This window comes from Ovis aries, chromosome 1, assembly GCF_016772045.2.
Source record: "Ovis aries strain OAR_USU_Benz2616 breed Rambouillet chromosome 1, ARS-UI_Ramb_v3.0, whole genome shotgun sequence".
In the NCBI taxonomy this organism is placed as follows: domain Eukaryota; kingdom Metazoa; phylum Chordata; class Mammalia; order Artiodactyla; family Bovidae; genus Ovis; species Ovis aries.
The window spans coordinates 147,450,833-147,463,679 of record NC_056054.1 but is presented as its reverse complement, the minus strand read 5'-3'; the positions used below and the strand labels follow the sequence as shown (position 1 = coordinate 147,463,679).

Genomic DNA, 12,847 nt, shown 5'->3' with positions numbered 1-12,847 from the left:
CTCTATTCCAAGCACTGTGCTAAGCACTTTTTGCATATTATGTTTCAATACTTGCAACCCTCCTGTAAGGTAAGAACAATTATTTGCTTTACTTAATACAAAAGGGAAAAGGTCTTAGACATCTTAGGAGACATGACCATGGTCACCCTGTAGTCAGTGGCAGAAATCTCCATGCATTTTAGAAATAAATACAGTGCCTTATTAGTCAGTATTCTAAGTATGCACCAAACTCTATCACTATTCCTGCTCCAAACAGCAAAGTTTAAATAAACACTTTGGTGGTGGTGGTTTAGTCTCTAAGTTATGTCAGACTCTTGAGACCCCATGGACGGTAGCCCACCAGGCTCCTCTGTCCCTGGGATTTCCCAGGCAAGAATACTGGAGTGGGTAGCCATTTCCTCCTCCAGGGAATCTTCCCCACCCAGGGATCAAACCCACATCTCTCAGATCCCCCCCATTGTAGATGGATTCTTCACTGCTGAGCCACCAGAGAATAAACACTAAATGCTCTTAAATTTGAATTTGCCTCAGACATTCCTTTATCTTGTAGTTCACTGGAAGATGAGTAGCTTAAACATATTATATATCTATTTTTTCCTAAAGACATAAATGAAAGTATACACACTCTGGAACATATAACTGTTCCCATATGCTCATATCCACACAATAAGCCCACGAATGCCTATTGCAAGCTTTGTAGCACTTACGAGCTATCACCATGGAAATTTTCTAATCGCTTCTCTATAACTCATGTTTCATTAGTGAAAGTCACACGGTTGTGTCCGACTCTTTGTGAGCCCAAGGACTATATGAAATTCTCCAGGCCAAAATACTGGAATGGGTAGCCTTTCTCTTCTCCAGGGGATCTTCTCAACCCAGGGATCCAACCCAGGTCTCCCGCATTGCAGGCAGATTCTTTACCAACTGAGCCGCAAGGGAAGACCAAGAATACTGGAGTAGGTAGCCTATCCCTTCTCCAGCAGATCTTCCCCACCCAGGAGTTGAACTGGGTCTCCTGCATTGCAGGTGGATTCTTTACCAACTGAGTATGAGGGAAACCCTATTTTGTATAGTATAAGTCATATTTCATTAAGTCCACACCAATTCAAAGCTTTACACTTTGCCTTTACTTCCAATCATCTTTCTTACTCTATTAATTCCAAGTTTATGTAGAATAAGTAACATATTATTGAAAAAAAAAGCCTCTTTATGTAAGACCTAAATTTCAATTTATCAGAAGAATGTAATTAAATTTTCTTTTTAAAGATATATAAACATTTAGTAATGCTTTGGGCCATGTTTACATAAAATTTTACAATATTTTCCTATACAATAAGGTTTACAGCAGAGCTTGCCTAGTAACTTTAAAACCTAACTGTACCTCATTAATAAGATACATTTCCACGAAGTTATTTCATCCTTTCAAGGGAAAAAATTTCCCTCTAAAGGAATGCGACTGGAAGAGTGTTTCTCCATCTTGATGCCGTTAATATTTGGGGCCAGATTATTCTTGGATTTGGGTGGGGAGCTGTCCTGTGTAACACTGAGATGTTTAGCAGCAGTCTTTGCATTTAGACGCTAGATGACAGCGGTACTTTTCTCCTCCTCCACACAGTTGTGACAACCGCAGAAGTCCCTAGACATTGCCGAGTATCCTCTGAGTCAGGGAAAGAGGACAAAACTGGCCCCAAGTGAGAACTCTGAAACAGAGAAACTCTCCTAGGAATAGCCTATTTTCCTTTCAGAACTGGAGAGATTAAGCGAGAAAAGCGTGAAGGCCAGATATCTACATTTAGACTTTCTTTGTATTCCTCTCTTAGTCTAGCTGAGTATTTCCTAAAACCGAAGAATACTGTATGGAAATGAAGCACAAAGTTGTGTTCCACGTACATACTTTGATATGAGCTATAAATACCATTGGTGAACAAGTCAGAAGTCATTACTACCACTAGGGAGTTTATAAGTGGAGTTTATAAGAATATAGCAAATGTAAACTCTCTCTCTCTATATATATATATATATATATATTTCACAGCAATTATGTTTGATCGGTGCTATGGAAAAACAGTCAAAGTTTCTTTAAGCATTTTACAGAGACACCTCTGAACTATTGAGGAAGATGGGAAATACAAGTTTGGGAAGGCTTTTCAGGGAGGAGACTTTCGTCAGAGACTTAAGGATGAGTATGAAGTACCCAGGGGAAATCTGGGCTAAAAGGCAAGCTCTTCAGACTGTGTTCTGCTCCCTTAATCACATAGTTTCCACCTGGAAAACACATTTGATGATGTTTTAGAATGTATAAACATGTCTAAAGAAACACCTCTATACTTATTATCACCTTTGCAAGGATTCTTAGTGTTATGAAATATTAAAGAGAAAAGATCAGAAAAAAATCGAGTATAGTGAATAATCTGATTTATTAAGCTTTGCCAAGTATTCTGTATATTTCTGTATGAGTTAAACAGAATTGACCAAAAAAAGAAAAAAATCACAGTTATTTAAAACAGATGGATTTGCCAGATAAAGATCTGATTTTTAAGTGGTAAGATTACTGCCCTCAAGAAATGATGACATTACATCTTCAGTCAATAAGGCATCCAATATGAGACATAATGTCTTTCCTTTAATTATTTTAACTTTATAGTTCATATTTTTGGTAGGAAAAGCTAGGATAATTAAATTTTCAGGCTCCTATTGCACAATTAGTCACATGTAAAATTTAGAGGAAAATAAAGAAATAGGTGATGCTGACTGAAACAAAGTGATTTGGATAAAGTAGGATACACATTACACTTCTAGGTTGATTCCTATTTAGACATTTAAGTATGATCATATTATGGTCACTGTCAATATAATTATTATAACCAAATGTTAATAATTTCCTGCCATCAGGAAAGACAAAATGAGTAAAATAGTGAATTGGGCTTAAATTTATATTTTTCCAAAAGATAATTGCTTAGAAAAGCCTTATGTCTTGATTTATTGTCCTTGCTAAAAGAAAAACATTTACTTTTTGCTGTGAAATTCAAACATACTTGTGAAATACAAACTTTTTATTTTTAAATCAGTCCTAATGAAAGGAAAAGCACCCCTTGAACAAACAAAATTATCCTACTGGGAAAAAGTTAAAATTTCAGGTGTTAGGAACTGTTTAATAATAGTTATTCATTGTTGTCTATGATGCTCAACTCCTAAGGCACGTTGATTCCAAGACCATTTGCAATCTGCGCAGTGACTCCAAAAACAATTGAGTCACTTAAAACACGGGGCATGTGTTGCCTCAATAAAATATCAATGATTAAAATGAAACTAATTAACAATGTAACTAGTTAGACAACATCCTAATATGATTTTTTAAAGTAGATTCTATGCACCTTAATGGCAATTGAAAATAACTTAATTATCTAACCATCAAAGATTAGTTTATATATTTTTATAAAGTTATATGATGGAATTTTACTTCACTCTTTTAATGAGGGTGTTGAAGAATATTTAATGACAGAAGAAATTTTATGACATAAAAAATTGAGTGAAAATGTAGGTAACATAGCAGTTTTAGAGTATTATTCCATATTGTAAGAATAAAATATACATGAAGAGCAAACAAATAAAAAAAAAGAAAGGGCTATAATAAAACGTTGACTGCATATGTGATTGTATTTGAGAGTTATTGCAAATTTTATTTCTTGTATTTTCCAAATGTTCTAAAAATATATTCCTCTGATATTTTGAAGAAAAATAAAGAAAATCTCATTAGAACCAATTAGCATCTGAATACAGGGACGCAAGCTATATGACTTTCAGTATGCACTTAAATAATATTTGTGGAAAGTACTGACATGCTAAATTAGTAAAACAATTTTTTAAAACTTTGTAGTTGAAACACTGTAAGAAAAAAATAAAGTTTAGAAATCCTTGAATGAATAGAATAATTTTTGTATGATGTTTTTGTAAGGTTGTTTTACTGGCTTTAGCAAACATCTGTTTTATTTCAAAGATACTCATATGATACATAAATGCAACAAGATATGTACTGTGCCAGTGAAATTCTACCTTCTAGGTGTAGTAAAGCAGCTTTAAAGTAGTATATCGTGATAGGAAATCGAGAAGGTGAGATTAGATCAAATCAACAAAGACTTTCAGTTAGAATAATGGAATTGGATCATTTCTTTTGGAATGCGGCCAGGATGTTAGAAAAGAGGTGATTAAACTCTTAGGAAAATATATAATTATCCCTGTTAAGACAGTAGGTTTACATTTCATGTTAATTTTCAACAGCAGTTTGTTTCTCAGAGACAATTGTAGGATATGGCTTTAGTATTTATTTGTAAGAATGAGCACCTCATATTTAGAATCCTAGTTCTCACAGGCCAGTTCTATTAAATACTAAATCCTTAATTGAACTTTTCAAATGAGAAGTCATTTTTCCATAAAAGAAACATACTATATAGGCTGTAAAACAAATAACATAAAACTTTCAGTATGGTATGAAAGTGAAAGTGGTGTCCGACTCTTTGTGACCCCGTGGACTGGGGAATTCTCCAGGCCAGAATACTGGAGTGGGCAGCCTATCCCTTCTCCAGCGGATCTTCCCAACCCAGGAATCGAACCAGGGCCTCCTGCATTGCAGACAGATTCTTTACCAACTGAGCTATTAGGGAAGCCCCTATAATACTACAATTTAATAGCATTATTATTTATGATTAACTTGGATACTTTTATTCAAAAGTTATTATAGTATTAAACATTTAGGTCTACTTTTTATTTACTATCTCAGAAAGTTACCTGTAAATAGGGAACTGTAATAGAATTTTAAAATGTATTTTAAGTCAACATAATGCATTTTTAATGCACTGATTAAAATAACTGTTAGAATCTAGGTAAAATACTATTCAGAATAAACAAAGCAGCAGGTGGGACTAAATATAATGAATGTACAAAATGAGACATAAATCCTAACATATGTACCTCAATCCTCTAAATACTTCTTGAATGGATTTTTTAAGAAGTGGGGAAAAACCAAAAACATTGAACAGTTTTGTACAACACATCTGCAGAATTAAACATAATGTAAATTACTTACAAACTAGTCAGTTCGTGTTCAAATTGTAAGCCTATAGAGGGTGACATTCAGCTGCACAGCTGTTAACTATGATGCCAATTTAAGAGAATTTTAATTCATGATTCGAATAGTATACACTTGGTTCCAGATATATCTGGAAGTCAAAAACCAAAAGACAGCAACTTTTATGGTAAGATATTAATACATATCCATCTTTATGTTTTTCAATATATTCTGAACGAGTTAACAAACTTGTAGTATGTATTTTTCCATGCCTTCTCCTTAAAGAGAAACATAAAAACCCTTTGAACACTTTAGAAATAAACTAAAATTTAAACACCTAAATTCCATGTAGAAGCAAAAGTAGTACAGATGCGTATGTCACTCAGTTTTTTATTCCAGAATGAAAGTAGATCTTTAAATGAACAAAACAAAATTTACACATCAATGGCTTCCTCAAGCTGGAACCAAATCCACAGAAAAAACATTAAACAACAATTTTTATTGGTATTTCACAATCTAGCGTGGGGATAAGATCCAGGGAGCCAAAGTTCAAATCTGTGTTTAGTCTCATGTTAGTTAAATGTTCAGCATCTTCTCATGTATAAAATAGGATAATATTATAGTAGTAACTGATCTACTAATACACTTTTGAGAATTTAAATGAATTAGAATACATAAAATTCTTAGAACAGTACCTCTAGCGCGTAATGTTATGTAAATGTTGGCTGTTGTTAGTTTTATTCCGTTAGGAAATGGGGATTTTAAAAAGTTATGGTTCTTATATTCCTGAAGATAAAACAGAAATATGTAAAACTCTATATATAATATAGGAGTAATATAATATGAATTGTATTATACCACATCTAGTGATAGATAATATTCTAAATCTAGAGAATCTTGACCAAGAATTTTTGATTAACCTATTCTTGTGGAAAGAAATCTCCAGTGATTTAGAGGGCTGGGTTCTAGTTTTGAGTAAAACACTAACTAAGGGTGTAATTTGGGGAAAGTCAGTTTGTTTGAACTTTAGGTTTCTCATTTATGAAAATTTAATCGTGAAGGTCACTTCCAGTTTGAATGTTATATACTTTAAACTCAGACTCCAATCTCTTTGTTTTCAAATAACCTGGCCCAAATCAGCATGTGCCTACTTAGTCAGAACCTTGACTTTCAAGTTGTTGAAGTCCACTGAGAAACATCAACTCAGGGTCTCAACTTCATGTCCCTTCTCTGTTAGCTGAAGTGGATAAATGATTGAACCATATATAGCTGAGAAAAGATACTTTAGAACTACAGAAATAGGTTTATTAAGGAAGCATTTTTCCAAAAAATATATTAACAAACAGTGAAATAAGACTCATTCATTCATTTAGTCATTCAACAAACATCTGAGTGCTGACAAGTTACCAGAGAGTGTTTAGGATGCTGGGAATAAAAATCTCTGACCTCATAGAACATTCTAAGAGGAGTGAGTCAGTCAATAAAAATAAATAAGGACATATGTAGTGTCTTAGATGCGGATAAGTGCTCTGGAGGAAACAAAACAAAACAGAAAAACAAGCATGAAAACATATCACATAAAAATGTACTTTTAAAGTTGGTGGTCAGAAAAAGCCTCCCTGAGAAGCTGTGATTTTATGAAAACCTGAGAGAGGAAAGACAGTAGGTTTGCTGATGTGTGGAGCTAAGTGTTCCAGGCAGAGCAAGTGCAAAATCTCTCATGCTGGTGGTTGCCTGATAACATTCTAGGAATAGTTTAGACACTGTTGTGGTGAAGCAAGTGAGCAGGGGCAAGTACATGGGGAAGGAGATGCTGTCAGGACATTGGGAGAACAGCTCTTGTGAAGCCTTGTAGGTTTCTGAAAAGAGTAGGCTGTCACTTTAGGTGAGATGGTAAACCACTGGAGAGTTTTGAGCAGAAGCTTGTATTTGAACCAGCTTGGTTTGAACCAAAGTGCCTTTTTCCCCCCATGCATTTTGGTTCAAAACAATTTGGGTTCAGATATAAGGTTCATGGCTTCTGGGCCTCAGAACTTTGAGTTAATGATTTATTCTTTCATCCCTGTCTCTAAATTAGGATGATAATACCAATTCATGTGATTGTGGTGAGCATTAGATCAGATAACATTTGTAAAGTGCCCCAAATGTTGCCTTCAGTCAATGCTACTTCCCAGTGTCCTCTCCTTTAGCTGAAAAAAACTTACTGTCTGTTAGTATTAAAGGATTAAACCCTAGTGAGACCCATTTTGCTAATAGTTAGGGTCCCAGGTTCCATCAGAAGGACTTAGCAATAGAGCATCTTGTTGTTTAGTTGCTAAGTCATGTTTGACTCTTTTGTGACCTCATGGACTGTAGCCCACCAAGCTTCTCTGTCCATGGGATTTTCCAGGCAAGAATACTGGAGTGAGTGTCCATTTCCTACTCTAGGGGATCTTGCTGACCTGGGAATCAAACTCACATCTCCTACATCTCCTGCATTAGCAGAGCAGATTCTTTACCACTGAGACACCAGGGAAGTCCAAAAGAGCATCTAGTTGTAGAGTATCTACAATGTCTCCAAGATGCTAAGATGCAAAAAGGCAAACACAGTCACAGTAATTCCATAGTGAACTCCAGTATATCATAGTTTATGTTTTTAAATGAGACTTAGAGACCCTTAGTGACGCTGGAGATTAGGTGAAGCCTAAGGAGTTCTATTCCACATTTTCCTAGATTGAAAACCCTGACAGTGCCTTAAGTCTTTCACTAAGTGAAGGCTGGTAAACCATGAGATCTCTTCTGCCTGTTTCCTGGTTTGGAGCCTTCCCTGGTGGCTCAGGTGGTAAAGAATCTGCCTGCAGGAGACCTGGGTTCCATCACTGGGTTGGGAAGATCCTTTGGAGAAGGCAACGACTACCCACTCCAGTATTCTTGCCTGGAAAATCCCATGGTCAGAGGAGCCTGGTGGGCTATAGTCTATAGGGTTGCAAAGAGTCAGATACAACTGAGAAGCCAGCACTTGAACTATTCCCCTCCCACCCCACACTAAATCTCTAAATAAGTGAAGACAGGTAACCAGGGAATCTCTTACCCCTGTGGTTCCTGGTTTGGGGCCTATAATTACCCATTCTAAATAACAGAGAAGCAAACAAACAAAAATAATGCCATTAAAATGTGCCCTACGCACATTTTTTTTTTTTCCTACGCACATTTAAAAGAAAACGTTCTGGTAATTTTATGCTCTTTCATGAACAGAATAAAGTTATACATATTTAAAAATTCTACCTTGCATCTTCTTTTCTTTTCTTTCCCGTTCTTTCTCTTTTCCTTCTTTCCCCTTCCTCCCTTTCTTTCTTTCTCTTTCATTATTCTAATCCTAAATTTCCTTGAACTCCTATTGCATGTAAAATCTATACCCAACCATATGTGATTTATTACATGTGACTTGCTGATATCACATATGGCACTTAGAATCAGTAAGTATTGAGCACTTAAAAAAATAAGGTTTTCTGTAGGTAACTATCATAAGTTGTTTAGTGGGGAAAACTGAAGCTTTTAATTTTCAGGAGTCAGAGATTAAAGACATTACTACAAGAGCAGCATGGTCTATACTGAGCAATGTTTACTACAGAGGCAGGGCGTTTCAAAATATGGTAGATGTTCCAACAGATATGTGTCTATTCTCCTTTATCAGGGTTATTTTAGGTTACTTTCTTAAATGGGACTTCTGTTATAGATCCAAACTTAGACTGAATCCAAATATTCAGATATTAAATTATTCAAATATTCAGTGTAGTTCATCAGTTTATATACTAGAAACAGCACAGATTATTTGGCAATTTTGTATAAAAGTTGCTAACGTAGCTGTGGTACTCTGAGAGGTTGTACAGCCTGGCCTTGGTAAGTATCAGGCTGCTTCTCATCAGAATTCCTGGAATTTCACCTGCATCTCAGGCTTATTCTGGTTTCTGGCTTCCTGGTAAAGTGGAAGAGAGAGAAATGTTGTGGTTTGTATTTCCCTTAAGAACTCAACTGAGCTCCTCCTGATTTGGGTAACTGGTATCTGGAATCGCTACAAAGATCCTCCGAGTTTTGTTATTTCCTGAGTTCCTATAACTACCCCTGTGAAAGACAAAATCAGGTCAGACTGACTCAATATTTCTTTATTGCTCTAGAATGTTGAATGTCAAAGCAGCTCCTATTTACAGAACTCTGTCGCTCAGTCCTGTCTGACCCCATAGACTGTAGCCCGCCAGGTTCCTCTGTCCATGGGGATTCTCCAGGAAGAATACTAGACTGGGTAGCCTATTCCTTCTCCAGGGGATCTTCCTGACACAGGAATCGAACCAGGGTCTCCTGCATTGCAAGTGGATTCTTTATCAGCTGAGCTCTGCCAGGGAAGCCTTCATTTAGAAAGACTACTGGAATGTATTACTTTCAGGCTTTCCTTGCAATTCTTATTTTAGAGAGCTTGAATTTCATAAGCTTTAAATGATCAGAATTGTCTAAATGGAACTGGAAAATCCACAACTCCTTTAGAGCATGGTGATCAGAATAGAGCTTCTAAGTGCAAATTACAACATGTTCTTCTTACCTTGATCTTTGTCTCCCAACCAATCAGCCTGGAATGAGTCAGAGTTCTGTTCTATGTATCAGCGCTGCCTGAAGACCTGCCATTTGTGGGCACCATGTCCATGTGAACACACACATTTGCACACATAGTCATACAGACACAATGATTATTTCATGCATTGTCCTAGTAACTTAATGTGCAGGAGTGGAAATGAGAAGGTGACAAGTTGCTATGATTCACCCACCTCCAGGAATGTACTGAGCTGTCATTTAATCCCAGAGACACTAGTTTTTATTCTTCCTATAGGTTCCACCCTGGAGTCTGTGGAGCTCCCTGTATAAGAGCTTTGAGAGCCTGAGGAATCGGTTTCTCTTTGAATCTTGCCTCTACAGAGCCCTTTAATGTTTCCTGCATGTAGATGAGGTTCACTGTGTTTGTTTGTATGAGTAAGTGAGGGAGTGAATGGAAGTTATGAAAGTTCTCAGGTATCATTAGTTTGACTTGTTACAGAGCCTTTATACCTTCTGAATACAAATTCTTGCCTTCAGGTACCACCTTTACTGATATAGTTGACAGAAAAGTACACTTTGGATGAGGCAGGGAAAGCAGAGAGGATCAGCATAGATAAGCTGGTGATGAGGACCCTCATGGTGGTGGGTGGTGGGGGGCAGGCAGCTGGCCAAAAGTTAGCTCCCAGAGGATACTTTCTGCTGACTCCCCCAGGTAGTATAGCCTCTAGGAGTAGCAAAAAGGACCCTAGTGGTGGGTGGGAGGATGTTGTTGCTAACTGAAGTTGAGAAATAAAAGGATAAATGGGAGTATTAATATGGTTGCCTTTCAATGACAATGAGATAAATGGTAAAGGAAAATTTGAAAAACCTTAGCAAATTTCTGGAGACCAGGAGACTCACCTTGGGCAAACAATACAAGTGTGGGATTCTTGTGGGATACAAGTGGGATTCTTGTGGGAAACAATACATGTGGGATTCTTACACATATTCTACATTTAAAAGCATACATCCTTTACTAAATTCAAATCTTTATTTTAAAATGCACTCAGATATTATGAGGATTTGGAGAATTTCTCTCCCTCTCTCTCTTTCTCAAGTACCATGCTTTAGGTTATTTATTTTCTATTACTAGGTAAGCTTATCTTAAAAGCAGGTTTAGCCCAAAGGGGAGAAAGAAAAGACATATTCTGTGTTTCTCACTAAATATCCTTTCACAAAGCCTGAATCAATGTATGTTTTTCAGCATTTACTGCACATTCTTGCTTTTTTTTTTTCTTTTTTTATTGCTGGAAAGGTTTTGGCTGGAGTCTTTGAATTCTTATCTCCAGCCTGTTTACTGAATTTTCAGTCAGCTTTCTCAGGATTAAACTATCTTTCACTTTCAGAGATAGGTGCTGTGAACCAGAGTTTCTTTGTACAAAATCCTGCTCCAAGGTCATTGGTTGTACCATCAGCAACTAAAATGAATGTATGATTCACTTTTAAAACTGTATCTTTTGTTAGGTAATGCATGTACTCACTTTAAAAAATGTACAACAGTATTTAGAAAAGCATAAATCCATTCCCATCTCTCCATCTATCATGCAGTCTCTTTTCCGGAGTCAATCACTGAAAGCAGGTTCTGGTATTTACTGATAGATGACGAATAAGCATCTTGAACTTCTTATAAATAACTTGGCACATAATAATTTATTGAGAAGTATAACAGTGGTAAAGAACCTGCCTGCCAATGCAGGAGACATAAGGGATATGGGTTCCATCCCGAGTCGGAATAATCCCCTGGAGAAGGGCATGGCAACCCATTCCAGTATTCTTGCCTGGAGAATCCCATAGACAGAGGAGCCTGGCAGGCTACGGTCCATAGGGTCACAAAGAGTTGGACATGACTGAAGCAACTTAGCACGCACACGCACATAACAGCCCTAAATACCAATGCTGTTGTTCAGTTGCTAAACCCTGTTGGACTCTTTGTGACCCAGTGGACTATGCCAGGCACCCTTGTCCTTCACTATCTCCCGGAGTTTGCTCAAACTCATGTTCATTGAGTCAAGGATGCCATCCAACCATCTAATCCTCTGCTGCCTTCTTCTCTTTTGCCCTCAATCTTTCCCAGCATCAGAGTGTTTTCCAATGAGAAGTATTGGTACCAGTATCTACCATTTATTGGGCACTCACCATGTCTTTGGAGAAGGGCATGGCAACCCCTTCCAGTATTCTTGTGTGGAGAATCCCATGGACAGAGAAGCCTCGTGGCTACAGTCCATAGGGTCGCAAAGAGTTGGACACCACTGAAGCGACTTAGCACGCAGGCAACTTCCCTTGTGGCTCAGCTGATAAAGAATCTACCTGTGATGGGGAGACCTGGGTTTGATTCCTGGGTTGGGAGGAGGATCCCCTGGAGAAGGAAGCGGCTGCCCACTGCAGTATTCAGTCCATGGGGTCACAAAGAGTCGGACATGACTGAGTGACTTTCACTTCACTTCACCATGTCTTGGGTGGTTTTTGTATAGTGTGTTTTTTAACAGAAAGGAAGAAAAATGAATGAGTGAATGAATGAATGCAATAATACTCATCAAATGTGATAGGTTTGTTTTGCTTTGGATTTGTGAATATCTCAAAAGTTTCTGTTTCAGAAAGGAAAACGGAGATCTGGCCTGGTAACAGAGATAACAACTGGTTGGTTAGTATTTCAGGGTGAGGTGCATGGGATGTTAAAGCCCATACCTTTTGGTTTTGAAACACCGAATGGCTTCTTCTATAAGCACAAACTGCAGAGTAGTCAAGAATGTTTTTTGCATATTTCCTCTTCCTTAGTTACCTCCCCAAGGTTAGCATTCTATAGAGTCAATAAAGTTGAAGGAGAGGTATTTGGTTACAAAAAAAAAAAAAAAAAAAAAAAGGTCCCCAGGACCCACCCCTGCGCCCCTCGAGGAGTTGGGTGGTCTTTCTACAAGAGCCTCAACGACCGCAGTGTAAAATAAACTGATTTTTGTAATACAGTGCCCATCTCCTGATACATTTTACGTAGTTATTTCCCTGCTTCCTATTCCAAAGGTTCGTTTGCCCATATTTGATTTTTTTTTTTTTTTTCTGTTTTAATGGGAATAGGGAAGGGTGAATACAGAGTTATCTGAAAGTTCATCCAACTCCTGGAAGCGGTAGGGAAGAGGTTAAGCTGGACCGGAGGATTTTTGAAGTCTTTGGCTGGGAGGTTCCATT

At 37.3% G+C, this 12,847-nt stretch overlaps 1 protein-coding gene across 9 annotated transcripts in view; it reads left to right on the top strand.

The window, feature by feature from the left end:
* The window catches only part of ROBO1 (roundabout guidance receptor 1), a 1,286,018-nt gene that overhangs the window by 824,199 nt on the left and 448,972 nt on the right, over window positions 1–12,847 (top strand). The gene's annotated exons all lie outside the window — the stretch shown is intronic.